Here is a 12639-nt window from a genome sequence, read left to right as displayed (position 1 = left end):
TATTATGTTAAGACATCTCAGAAAAGAAAATGATAAATCCCAATTCAGCTGAGTTAATAAACATCAAATTTACAAGTCACTCCTGTGGGAAACTTGAGTAGTCACAGCTCCAAAGTTTGTCCAAACAGAAGGACAGAATATATGCAAGACAGCATGGCCAAAAAAGTTCTCTCTAGGAAACAAAGCTGAAGAGGAAAAAATGGAATTTCCACAGGGGCATCTGATTAAATGAAAAGAGCCAGGACAGATAGAAGCACACAGGATATGTAATAGTTATTTTGATCCAGTGAATATTGGCCACAGAGAGAAAAGGGCTTTACATTATTATACTTACTCCTATCCAACAATGTCTAAAGGTTTCTAGGTCACCATGTACCCAGTTTTATCAAAGTCACTTTCAGATGTCACATAACTATATAATTTGTCTTTTGGCTGAAGTTAATCAAATAAACTAAGAGGTCTTTGAGGACCAGGTTGACTGTGACCTGGATGTATTCATTCTCCATTGCTTGTTCAATGAGGGAACTATTCAGTCCTGGGAGGTCTTAAAAATAACAGAAGGAACATTTTTGCCAGAACCTATACATTGGTTCGGGGTGGGAGGGAATAACCATTTTCAGATGGTTTTTCTTTCCAACAATCAATTACACTCATTACGTTTTGATGTTAGACTTTCAACCTGGCCAACATTTATAGGAATGAGAAAAGAAAAGCTACAATGACTGGTCACAAACCCCACTGACTGAGAAGAAAGAATAATCTATAAAAATATGGTGAAATTCACACATCTATATTAGGCTATTAGGGATATCCAACTCTGACCTGGAGAATCAAAGATAAATTGTCCCGAGTGTCAAGATTTATGGGAAAGCCCCCCCACCATCAGACTACAAGAAATGATGATACCTGGAAAAACTATTCCCTGCAATATTTAACAACAACAAAAAAAATAAGATGAATGACTTAAAAAACAAGTTCTTCCTTTTTTTAGTGTCATCTGTGTGTTATTATTGACTCCCTCTAACTACTGAATTTAAGATGAGTAACATTTAGATTAAATTACATGAACCATAATATATTTGATTACAATTATTCACTCATTTATCTTGGTTTGTGCTTAATCTCCTAAGACTTCACTTATGCAGGGATCAGAAGTGTTTAATCATTTGTGAATAAATTGTGGTTTTGGTTTTTTAAAAAGTTTTTTAAACTTTTAACTTAAAGTTTTTTTTAAAGTTTTTTAAACTTTTCTCAAATCCATACATGCACATACTGAGTCAAAGAGCCCTCAAAATTATTCAAGCACATATTTTAAAGAGTCAAATAGTTCCACATGGCTTACCAAGAAAACAGCTCCCTTACCACTTCACCTCCATCTCACCTTCCAGGCAACAATTTCAATCTTCTGGTTTTTGTCTCTGTAATCTATAGAGACCAGCCAATTCTAAATTTGCTGTTTTGGGAATGATTTATGAATTTGGTACTATGAAAGCAGAGTACTGACTTCTTTTTCTCTATAAGTACCTGCAGGCTGCTTCTTATTTTTCCATTTTCCCAATTTTCTATATCACCGTTGTGACTGGTTAGCTCTTTAGTACCAAGCCATGAAGTATACTATGGTGACTTGAAATTTTTTCTCCCTGAAATCTTCTACTATTTGGTTGCGTGGTTTTCTGTGTACTTGTAATTAATTCAACTCTCATGTGTCTCCTATTTGTGTAGCTCTTGTGTCATTAAGTTGAAACACTTAGACATATTCTGTTAATTTTATCTTTTGGAGGAAACTTTCCTGAAGCCTCCTGACCTAGTCCCATAAGATCTGCTTTCCTTCTGGGTCTGCTGCCCAGGTCATCATCCTAAGAGATTTTCGACCATAATCCTGGGGACTCCCTGAATGTCTCTTGTGTATTTCACGTTTCTTTTTCTTATCCTCTGGATGTCCTCTTGTTCTAGTGGAACCCATCTTCCAGTAGCTTCCATATAAAGGATGAATGGACCTGATTCACTGTTGCCTTGCTTCAAGTATTTCTATGAGAAATCAATTTCATTTTATCTCATCATTTTAAACTGTTTTCTTTTTTCCTATTAGTAATTATAATTTCTTCTAAATGTTTCTAAAATACCATAATGATATACTTCCGTGGTTTTGTTTCATTTATTTTTATAAGGCATCTCTGTGGACATTTTCAATATGGAAACAGGTCATTCAGGTCTGGAAATTTTTCTTGAACTATTTTTGACAAAATTTCTCCCTTTTGTTTTTTTTTATATTCTCTTTCTAATTTCCTATTTTATGAAGTTCGTCTTCCAGAGCTAATCCTCTGGTTGTATTCTTTTGTTCCCATTAATATATCTGCCTTTTTATATATTTTGTAGAATATTACTTTATCTTTCAAAATATTTTACTATTTGTCATCTCTACTATTATATATTTAACTCCCATAAACTCATTTTATTCTCTGACTGCTTTCTTTTTGTTTTCCTACTCTCTTCCATCATTTTTTTTCAAATTATTTCAGTTTATGCTTTATTTTTATTGCTAATGACAGCTTTGAGACAGTGGTTTCCTATTGTTTATTTAGTTTTGTCTTTATCACATGGGGTTTCTTAAGCTGTCTGGTGAGACTGGGTTGTCAAGTCTTTTCAATATCTGTTTATGTATATAAGATTCATCTTCCTAGTTTGTTGTGAACCTGTACTTATCTCCAGTGTTACCTGGAACCATGGTAGTATTCCTTGACCAAACAGAGTTAAATACACTGACTCATATTGATGAAGATGTATTTGGGTCTGATAGAGCTTTGGAGCATTGCTAGAGAAAATGTCCATGTTCTTTTTTTTTTTTTTTTTTTAAGATTTTATTTATTTATTTGACAGAGAGAGATCACAAGTAGACAGAGGCAGGCAGAGAGAGAGAGAGGGAAGCAGGCTCCCTTTGAGCAGAGAGCCTGATGTGGGACTCGATCCCAGGACCCTGAGATCATGACCTGAGCCGAAGGCAGAGGCTTAACCCACTAAGCCACCCAGGTGCCCCAGGGTTGTCAAGTCATACAGAAATGTAGAACAAGAAGAGCTGCTTGGTAGTTTTCCACAAGAATGGAGATTTCACTCATGAATTTCACTCAAAGATCCATGCTGTAGTGGAAGGAAGTCTTGAGGAGAATTAGAAGTCTGTGCAAGACATCTACCTCACAGGAGACCTGTACAGCCTCTACAGGTAAGGGCACACTAACTTTCTAAAACAGGAGAGAAGATGATGCTCCTAGTGACAAGAGTGGCTTGACAAAATTTAGGGTTTGATTATCTCAACTGCATCAGAATCTGCTCTTCTGCTCTCATTTTATCATCCCAATTTTTCAGGCATAATAGATGCCCTAACATTAACCTAAGAGACTAGGGAGAGTTGGGATTCATCTTGCATTATTATTTAACCAACTCCAGGATTAGATTTTGAACTTGGTTTTCCAAAGTCTTGATCCTATATGTCTAGGAAACAGATATTTCTTTTAGGGCAATCAAAAAACTGTGGCCTTTTACTTAGATGACCCTGAACTCAAATTTTCTTTCTCTAAGTTGGTTTCTTTTAGAAATAATCAACAAAACCCTCTACTTCTTATGTTCACTAAAAAGCTTTAGGTGACAACTACATGATCAACCAACACTTACTTTCTATCAGCATTTCATTATATATGATTCAAGGTGATGATTGCAAGGTGATGATTGAAGTAAACCTTTTACCACCAAACGCCACGACCTTGAAAAAAACATATAAGCAGGTTTAGGGAAAGGTGAACTCAGGTTTCCTTTTAAGTGGTATGGTTTACAGGATAGTGAAAGTGAATAAAAAGGTAATATAAGGACATAACAGCAAAGATCACAGGACGTTTGCTTCATGGTTAAAATACATGTTACATTTGTTTTAAAAACTTTTAAGGACATTCATCTTTATATAAATTTACACCTGGATCTTACAGTTTTTGTATAACTGATAAAGGCAACAACTTCAGTTAATATAAGAAGTGCATTTAAATTCTGAACAAATTTTGTCAAATTTTGATGAATCTCTGTGTATTCTTTTCCCAAACAAAATTTAAATTTCTTCTTACTAATGATCCAGAATCTTCTTCTGAAAATCTTCTTCTTGCTTGATTTAAACTCTGATCCTTTTTGTTTTGTTTCATTATTTCATATATTTTACCTGTCATAATCCCTGGATGGACAAACTGGTCTTCACTACCCCCTTTCCACAATGTTTCCCAACAAGATTTTGAAGACAGTTAATGATTTAGATAAATGCATCTGTAATAAAGGCCTTGAGATCTCTTAATGAGTTTGACTCACATGCTGAAATTTTGGGGGGCACCTTGGTGGCTCAATTGGTTAAGCATCTGATTCTTGATTTTGACTCAGGTCATGATCTTGGGGTGATAAGGTTGATCTCCATGCTCCGGAGGGAGTCTGCTTGAGACGCTTTCACTTTCCCTCTGTCCCTCTTCCCTGTCTCTCTGTTTCTCTCCCTCTAAAATAAAAAAATAAATCTTAAAAACAAAAAACAAAAAACCCAAATGTTGAAATTTTCTAAATGTTGAAATTTTCTATTCTGGCCAAACAAATGTTGGGTGAGTTGGGAGATATGATCTGTATTTATAATTCTTAAATAGCTTAAAATTTCTGATTTTGGTTATTAATTAGTTAAGTCTAATTAATGTTGATTTCTTTTGGGGGGAAATAAAATACAGAATTATCAGACACCAGAACAGTAATAAAATTCATTCAGTATCTATTACTGTGCTCCTCAAGTTTCCACTTGAAAGTTCCTTTAAAAGTCATGATAGATCACTTTTTTTCTTTTTTGATAAATTCCTTTATAATGCATCTGTGAGAAAATTAAAATTCAATTCATTTTTAAGTTGTAAGTGACCATTAAACTATGGGTTTAGCTCTAGAGGTACATATCTGGGTTTATAATTTTTCATAGCTACTGTTGTGGTCATTATTTCTAGAGCAAGGACTTTCCTCCACTAGTCTGTTGTTCAATACTAAGTGCCTGCCCCAACTTCACCACTCCCAGAACACATACGAAAGGAAGGCAGGCAGGAAGGTATTTCCCTTTTATGCAGATTTTTCCCAGAATATGGTGAGTTTTTGCCAACATAATAGTGAACATTCATAAAGTGCTTTCAAGTTTATCAGAATATTTCCATGCACATTTTAAGTATAAATTTTATCATAACTTTTTTTAACAAAATAGAACACTGATTTATTAATTTATTCCTAAAATACAACTATTACATGGGCTAAAATACTTAGATTCAGTCAGTACATTCTCTTCTCTACAGCACAGTTTCCATGGGAATGGAAATTATAATTAGAAGGTTATTAAAGCAACCTTGGGATAGAACAAGGGACATGAACTCAATGATTTTCACTCCTATTGCCAATCAGCAGTGATGGTGGTGCACCCACTTCCGCTGAAGGGGTGGAGTTACTGAGCCAACGTCCGTGTTGGTCCGGGAACACTTTTTCTCCTGGATTGTGCCTCTGTCATACCTCCTCCCAATATTCCTATTTCAAAATCAACCATCCCTCTTCTGTTATCCAAATCTTTAGCCTTATTAATATTATTGATTAGGTTACAATCTAGTACTGTCTTCAAACTTTTTCCCTGGAAGACAACTTTTTCTCTTGTGATATCTGTCTATATCTGAGCTCATCCACTGTGTGTTACTTTTATTAGTGTAACTCAATTGTGAAGGGGCTTCTCCGTGACTTCTAAGAGCACTTGCATTATAGTATCTGTGGTGGTTTGTACCCAAGAATACATACATTTTAAACATATTAACACATGTTTCAACAAGGACTCATTGTCTGGCACTGTGCTGAGCACTTCATGTGCTCTTTCTTTCTTTCTTCCTTTCCTTCTTCCCTTTTCTTTCTTTCTTGCTTCCTTGAGAGAGAGTGGAAGAGAGTGGGGATGGGATGGGAAGAGGCAGGGGGAGAGAGAAAGAGAATCTTAAGCAGGGTACGTGTTCAAAAAGGAGCCTGACACAGAACTCGATCCCACAACCCTGAGATCATGACCTGAGCTAACGTCATGAGTCAGATGCCCAACTGACTGAGCCACCCAGGTGTCCCTTCACATGCATTTTCTCATGACAGCCTAGGTGGCAGGCAGTTATTTATTCTCATTAACATAGATGGGGAACCTGAAGCCCTGGAGTTAAGAAACTTCCCCAAGGTCACACAGCTGGTAAATTTAGGTGCTAACTCTTGCCTTTCTAACTCCAGGCACTGTGGTGTCATTACTCTTTCATTCTTACATATATGTGTGTATACACACATGTGCGCACACACATACACACACATACATGCCTTAACATAATACATCACATACATAACAGCATTTGATTCAGGAATCTTTTTCTAGACATTTATCTAAAGGAAATTATGCAGGATAAATACAAATATTTACTTAGAAGGATATTCATTTTGTTTTGTATTGTTTTGATTAAAAAGATGATAATTAACTAAATGTACAAGAAGGTTGAATAAACTGTGGTACCTTCATACAATGAAAAAGTAATAATGAACCCTAAATTTATTGAACTAGGAAGATGTTCAAAATTGTGTATTAAGTGAAAAACCCAAGTTTAAATCCACATATGGAAGGGTTCCTTCCTGGTTCAGTAGGAAGAGTATGCAGCTCTTAATCTGAGAGTCATGAGTTTGAGCCTCATGTTGGGCATACATATTGCTTTAGAAAAATTAAAAATAAATCAGTACATGGAGTAGGATCTTTTTTTCTTTAGTCTCTTTTGCAACCAACTTTCTTGAGATATAATTGCATCATAACATTGTATGAGTTTAAAGCGTGCAGTTATGATTTGATACATGCATATATTATGAAAGGACTACCTCAATAAGCTGAGTTTTAACACCTCAATCACCTCATATAGTTACCTTTTGCGTATGGGTTGAGAATATGTAAGGTCTACACTTTTACAGTATTGCTCACTGTACTCACCGTGCTATACAGGAGATCCCCTAAGTTTATTCATCTTATACCCGGAAGTTTGTCCTCTTTAAAATCTCCCCATGTCTCCCACCCCCTCCTCCAGCCCCTGGTAACCACCATTCTACCATCTACTTCTATGAATTCAACATTTTAAGATTCTACCTATAAGTGGACAAATACAAGCAGTATTTGTCTTTCTCTGACTTGTTTCACTTAGGATGATGCCTTCCAGGTGAATCCATGTTGCTACAACTTGCAGGATTTTCTTCTTCTTCTTCTTCTTCTTCTTCTTCTTCTTCTTCTTCTTCTTCTTCTTCTTCTTCTTCTTCTTCTTCTTCTTCTTCTTCTCCTCCTTCTCCTTCTCCTTCCTCCTCCTCCTCTTCTTCTTCTTCTTCTTTTCTTTTCTTCCTTTCTTCCTTTTTCTCTCTTTCTTTCTCTCTTTCTTTCTTTCTTTCTTTCTTTCTTTCTTTCTTTCTTTCTTTCCTTCTTCTTCCTGCCAAATAATATGCCTTTGCATCTATATACCACATTTTCTTTATCCCTTCACCCATCAATGGACTCTTAGGTTATTTCCATGTCTCAGCTACTGTGTGTAATACTGCAATGCACAATCAACATGGGAGTGCAGAAATCTCTTTGAGATAGTGATTGCTGGATAGTATGGTAGTTCTACTTTAATTTTTTGAATAATCTCCAAAATGTTTTCCATAGTGGCTGAACCAACTCACAATCTGAGCATCAGTGCACAGTTACCCTTTTTCTCCATATTCTTGGTAACACTTGTTATTTCTTATCTTTTTGATAACAATGCTAACCCAAATAACCCCCTCTTCATTTATAATCCTGAAGGGGCCCCATTGGATTCCAAAACCAGAGAATTTTACAAAGTATTCTCCCTAATTATAGGGCAGTTCTATTACATTTTATTGGAACTGCCAAAACCATTAAAAAGTACTGGAGGACATTGACATGGTTGCTAGACATGGAAGAAATTCCCACCTAAATACTCAGATACTCCACTTATATCCCTCTGCCTCTGTTGTCCCACGGGGGTTATCCTTATACAAATTTCCCTAATAAAAGGAGGTTCTCGCTCCCTTTTATTCCCACTCCCTTATTTCTAATAAATCCCTGATCTAATTTTGCCCCTTGTGAGAATACATAGGCAAACCTCTACTGAGAGTTATGAAATCTCACAATTCCTGGACACTTTATCTTTGGACAGCCTGTCTCTAAACTGCAGACCCTAAAACTAGTAATATCCCAGCTACAGCCCCCTTCTACAGACCATCCACCTTCCATGTAACTACCCTCTAACTGCTCTGCCTCCATATCAGTCCCTGATATTCCCTCTGCCCCTTTCTTGACCCCCAACACTGGCAGACCCCTTAGCACCTACCCTAAGAAATTGGTAGCCCCACAGGGCTTATCTCACTTCCTGGAGATAGTCTCCCCTGTACCACTCTGATGGTCCACTGGGACAATAAAAACACAGTCTCTTTGGCCCAATTAGATTTGGGTTTCCAAGTCACTGCCATTCTAAAATTCCTAAATTCATTCCTAATTCATTCCTAAATTCATTCCCAAAGAGGGAGCTCTTCTCCATACTGGGCATTGCCCGTAAAATACCAGAAAGTGTACAAATCCATCTTGATGCAAATGTTGGTACTACTTGCCTTAAACACCTTCCTCTGGTTGTGGTCCCCTTGGCTCTTTGTTTGCTATTACAGGCATGGATGCATTGACACCACTCTGTATGGAACAAGCCCAAGTTTTTGGCCTTCCTGGTAGAACCCACCAGTGGACACTGATGCCTCTTTCTCTTCTAGTTAGGATGGTGAACATCCTCCAATATCAACTTAAATAGAGCACTGAGACCCTACACCCTGTTATTCAAAATATGCTGGGGACAGAATTATTAAGCCCACAGTCTCCCCTTTCAATAGCCCCATTTGGCTTGTATTTAATCCAGGACCACTAATTATGGAAACTTCAGCTATGTTCCCCTTATTAAGGATCCTATTGCAGTAAAATTGATAGAAGACCTACAATTGGCCCAAGGAGTGTCCTGTGTGGCCACTGTTCTAGCTAATGTGTTCAATTCTGTTCTCATCAAATTCCAGTTTGATTTGGAAGTACAGGCAGTGTGGCTGGGAAACCACACCCCACAAGATCCAAGGCATTGCCTCATCTGTTAAGCTTCTGAGCATCATTTGGTTATCTAGGGGCTGAGAGATTCTCCTGGTCATCAAACTTCAATTACTCACTATTGAACCACTTGTTATACTCAGATAGGCACAGCACATACTAGGTCTTTTCATGTTCTATCCTAATGCTTTGCTCTCTATATGCAATCATTCACAATTCTGCCAGCTTCCATAGGGGTGAGGCTCAACAGTGCATTTTAGAAGCTGCCTAACTGGCATTCCAGCAAGCCTCAACATTACTCCCACCTGGCTCTACATCTTTGGTCACACTTGACCAAACCTCCTGGAAGCTCTGGACCAAACATAAATCTAACTGACTTTCTATGGGGTCTTAGACTAAGTGCCCATCTCAGTGGCAGCCCAATATATCCCTATTGAGTGAGTGCCAGCTTTTGGCATCCTGTTGGGCTCTTTTGGAAACCCAGGTCCTAATCAACCCCCACTCATTACTACTCTGTATTCAAGTTCCTACAATGCCCTGGACTAGACATGCCTCCCAACAGAAGGTCAGCAAAGCCTCTGATGGAAAATGGTAAAATGGAAATTTTACCTTCAGGACAGAGCTCAAAATGACAACAAAGGTCTTTCTAAATTAGAGGAGAATGTGAATTCCACCAGGCTCAGATCCTTGCCTGAGAGCCTTGTGGAATTGGGAATGGTACTCCCACTTCTTCTTCTTCTGGCTACTTGGTGAACCCCTCAGGACCAACTGTCTGAGATGGGAGTCAGTGTTCTTCACTGATGACATCATAAACAATGAACTCACTGTCCAGCAGCCTCAGGCACCTCTCTGGTAGAGAAGGGCACTGCCAGCTCAGTCCAAACGGTGGAACTTGTGGCTGTTCAACTAACCCTTAAGAAGGTGGCCTTTTGTAAAGCCATATTTTCACAGACACCTGGGATTTTGTTAATGGTCTTGCAGTTTGGTCTGGCAATTCCATCTGTTTTCAGAAATGCATAATTAACACACAGTCCAGACACAGATTCAGATGACATGTAAGCCATTCATCACTCCACTTTTTCAGGATATTTTTCAAAATGTTTTGCTGAATCTTATATCCTACTGGAGTTCCATCTAGCTGCATTATGTTAGAAAATTTGTAAATAGCTGAAAAAAGAACCCCAAAGACTTCTTTATTTGCATCACAGCTAAAACATATAATTAGAACTCAATGATCTGATACTCCAGTAAAGCTACATGGGAAATGACGAAATCCAGATGTGTGCCTCCAAATGCTATCTTGGGAGTAAATAAGACTGTCTTCAAGATCTTGGCGGAAATCATGAAGAATAAGTACAACCCCACTAATAACTATTTACTCTCCTTAGCAGCTGCTCTTTAAAACTGGATATTTCATGTTGCCAAAAGACAACAGACATTGGAGTGGAGATAAACAATTCCACGTATACTTATTTTTCCCAGCACATAGAATTAGGGAAAATGACCCAGAAAAATAATGGAATTAGAAATTCTCAATGTTCAAGTGTTAACAAAAGTATTGTTATAATTATTTTACATATTATTGTAGAAAATTTAGAAAACAAGAATATTAACAAATTTGTCTATAATCCCACAATCTACTGATCACCATGCTTTCTATTCTTTCCTGCTGTTCTTCTTTTATGCATAAAAAAATGTTTACTGTGTTTGCACAATATCTAGTTCCAGGAAAAAAAAAAGTGTATCTTTACATGCTTCTTGACATTCTTTGTTACTGTGACTAAAGCAGCCTGGTCTTCAGAGAATGGAACGCTGGAGAAATTAGGAGCTTATCTGAGACCACTGTAGTTAGGTACCTGATCAGTGTGATAATTTATGTACATAATTCTTCATTTTCCTTCCTCTTGTTTTTACAGGAAAGAAGAGATTCATAATGCACATTCTAAATGAGTCCAATGAGAGGCAATAAATTTCTATGGCTTGAATCACCCAGGCTGTGATACTATGTTACAGTAGCCCTAGCAAACTAATATAGCATGAGAGTTTGTTTTTAACTCTATTTCCCCAACATCTTCCACTCTGGCTTCCTGCCCTCATTAATTCTTGCCTTCCACAAATATTTACGTCATATTGTGGGCCAAGTTCTAGAGACACCATGTTTAAGAGTCCGTGGCCTTTCTCTCACAGAACTAAAGGTGGTAGGAAGAGACAAGCAGCTAAATGAACAACTATTACGTGTGACAGATGAATTTGCAGGCTTCATTCATGCTGTTTTCCACCACATCTTCAGTGTCTCGCTCTTGGAATCATCTATAGTTGACACTAAATAAATACTTGTTGAATGAATGAAGGGGGATGCCCAGAAGAGGAGTAACCAAATTGGACTTGTGGGTCAGAGAGGAATTCCAAGAGAAGGAGATATTTAAGCTGAATTTTAAAAGATAAGTAGGAGTAAACTATTTGCAGGTACAAAGAAAATTTCAGGCTGAGGAAATAGCATGTTTACCATATGGTATGAATCAGAGGAATACAATGAAAGAATTTTGTGCTGCAAATTATGGAAGCTAATAGGGGAGCGAAAAAGAAATGAGTGACAGTGGGTCTCCTCTTCACTAGTCCTTGACCTTGAGCTCTGTCCTAAGCTCACTTAGTCCAGTGTTAGCAAGAATTCTGCTGAGTTAATTTAGGGAAAATCTTCACCCTTGGAACCTGATCACCCTCCATATCTGCTCAAATTCTTCATCCCTCAGCGCGGTGCCTCTCATCCTGGCCTGCCTTCCGTAAGAAGCCAGTTAAGCCAATCTAGGAAGAATCCCTGAAGACTTGATATTTCTTTTCAGTAATTTTCCATCCATGGACCTTGGCTATAAATTGATGCTTGCCCTTATGTTTAGAAGGTGAGTTGCAGGGTCCTTGGGTGGCTCAGTTGGTAAGCGTCTGCCTTTGGCTCAAGCAGGTCATGGTCCCAGGGTCCTGGGATCTAGTCCTGCCCACATGGGGCTCCTCTGCCCCTCCCCCCACTCACGCTTGTTCTCTCTCTCTCTCTCGTAAAAATAAATTAATAAAATCTTAAAAAAAAAAAAAAAAAGGTGAGCTGCCTCTCTTTTCCCCACTCCCAAACACTCATTGTTGTGGTCCCTCTTAAATAAAATCTTCCTTAACCATCTTTAAGGAGTGTCATGAATGGCCTGAATAATTTTTCTTTAACAAAATGATAAAGAAACAAGATTTCAGAATAAGGTTGGCCCTTTGCAGTTTGAGGACAATCTTATTGCTTGACTTTTGTCCTGAAAACTAAGGCAGACACTGAAGAATTTTAAACAGCAAGTGACTTTATGGGGCTAATTTAGAGGTGGAAAATCAGCTATTGCAGATGAATGAGATGAGAAGGGATGAAGCATGGAACAAGAAACAGACAGAAAGAACGGAAGTAAGCATAAAGCACAGGTGAGAATAATCTCAAAAGGTACTCCTAT

At 37.7% G+C, this 12639-nt stretch overlaps 1 long non-coding RNA gene across 3 annotated transcripts in view; it reads right to left on the bottom strand.

Moving 5' to 3' along the window:
- LOC131833085 (uncharacterized) overlaps nucleotides 1–9931 on the bottom strand; it is a 52596-nt gene extending 42665 nt beyond the window's left edge. For all 3 annotated transcript variants that reach the window (XR_009354312.1, XR_009354311.1, XR_009354313.1), the window contains exons 1-2: nucleotides 9773–9931; nucleotides 3667–3754 (exon numbers count right to left, since the gene is read on the bottom strand). This is a non-coding gene — a long non-coding RNA (uncharacterized LOC131833085). The remainder of the gene's footprint in view (nucleotides 1–3666; nucleotides 3755–9772) is intronic.
- Nucleotides 9932–12639: the final 2708 nt, after the last annotated feature.

This window comes from Mustela lutreola, chromosome 6, assembly GCF_030435805.1.
Source record: "Mustela lutreola isolate mMusLut2 chromosome 6, mMusLut2.pri, whole genome shotgun sequence".
NCBI lineage: Eukaryota > Metazoa > Chordata > Mammalia > Carnivora > Mustelidae > Mustela > Mustela lutreola.
The sequence above is the reverse complement of the archived record's forward strand: the minus strand, read 5'-3'. Positions and strand labels throughout refer to the sequence as shown.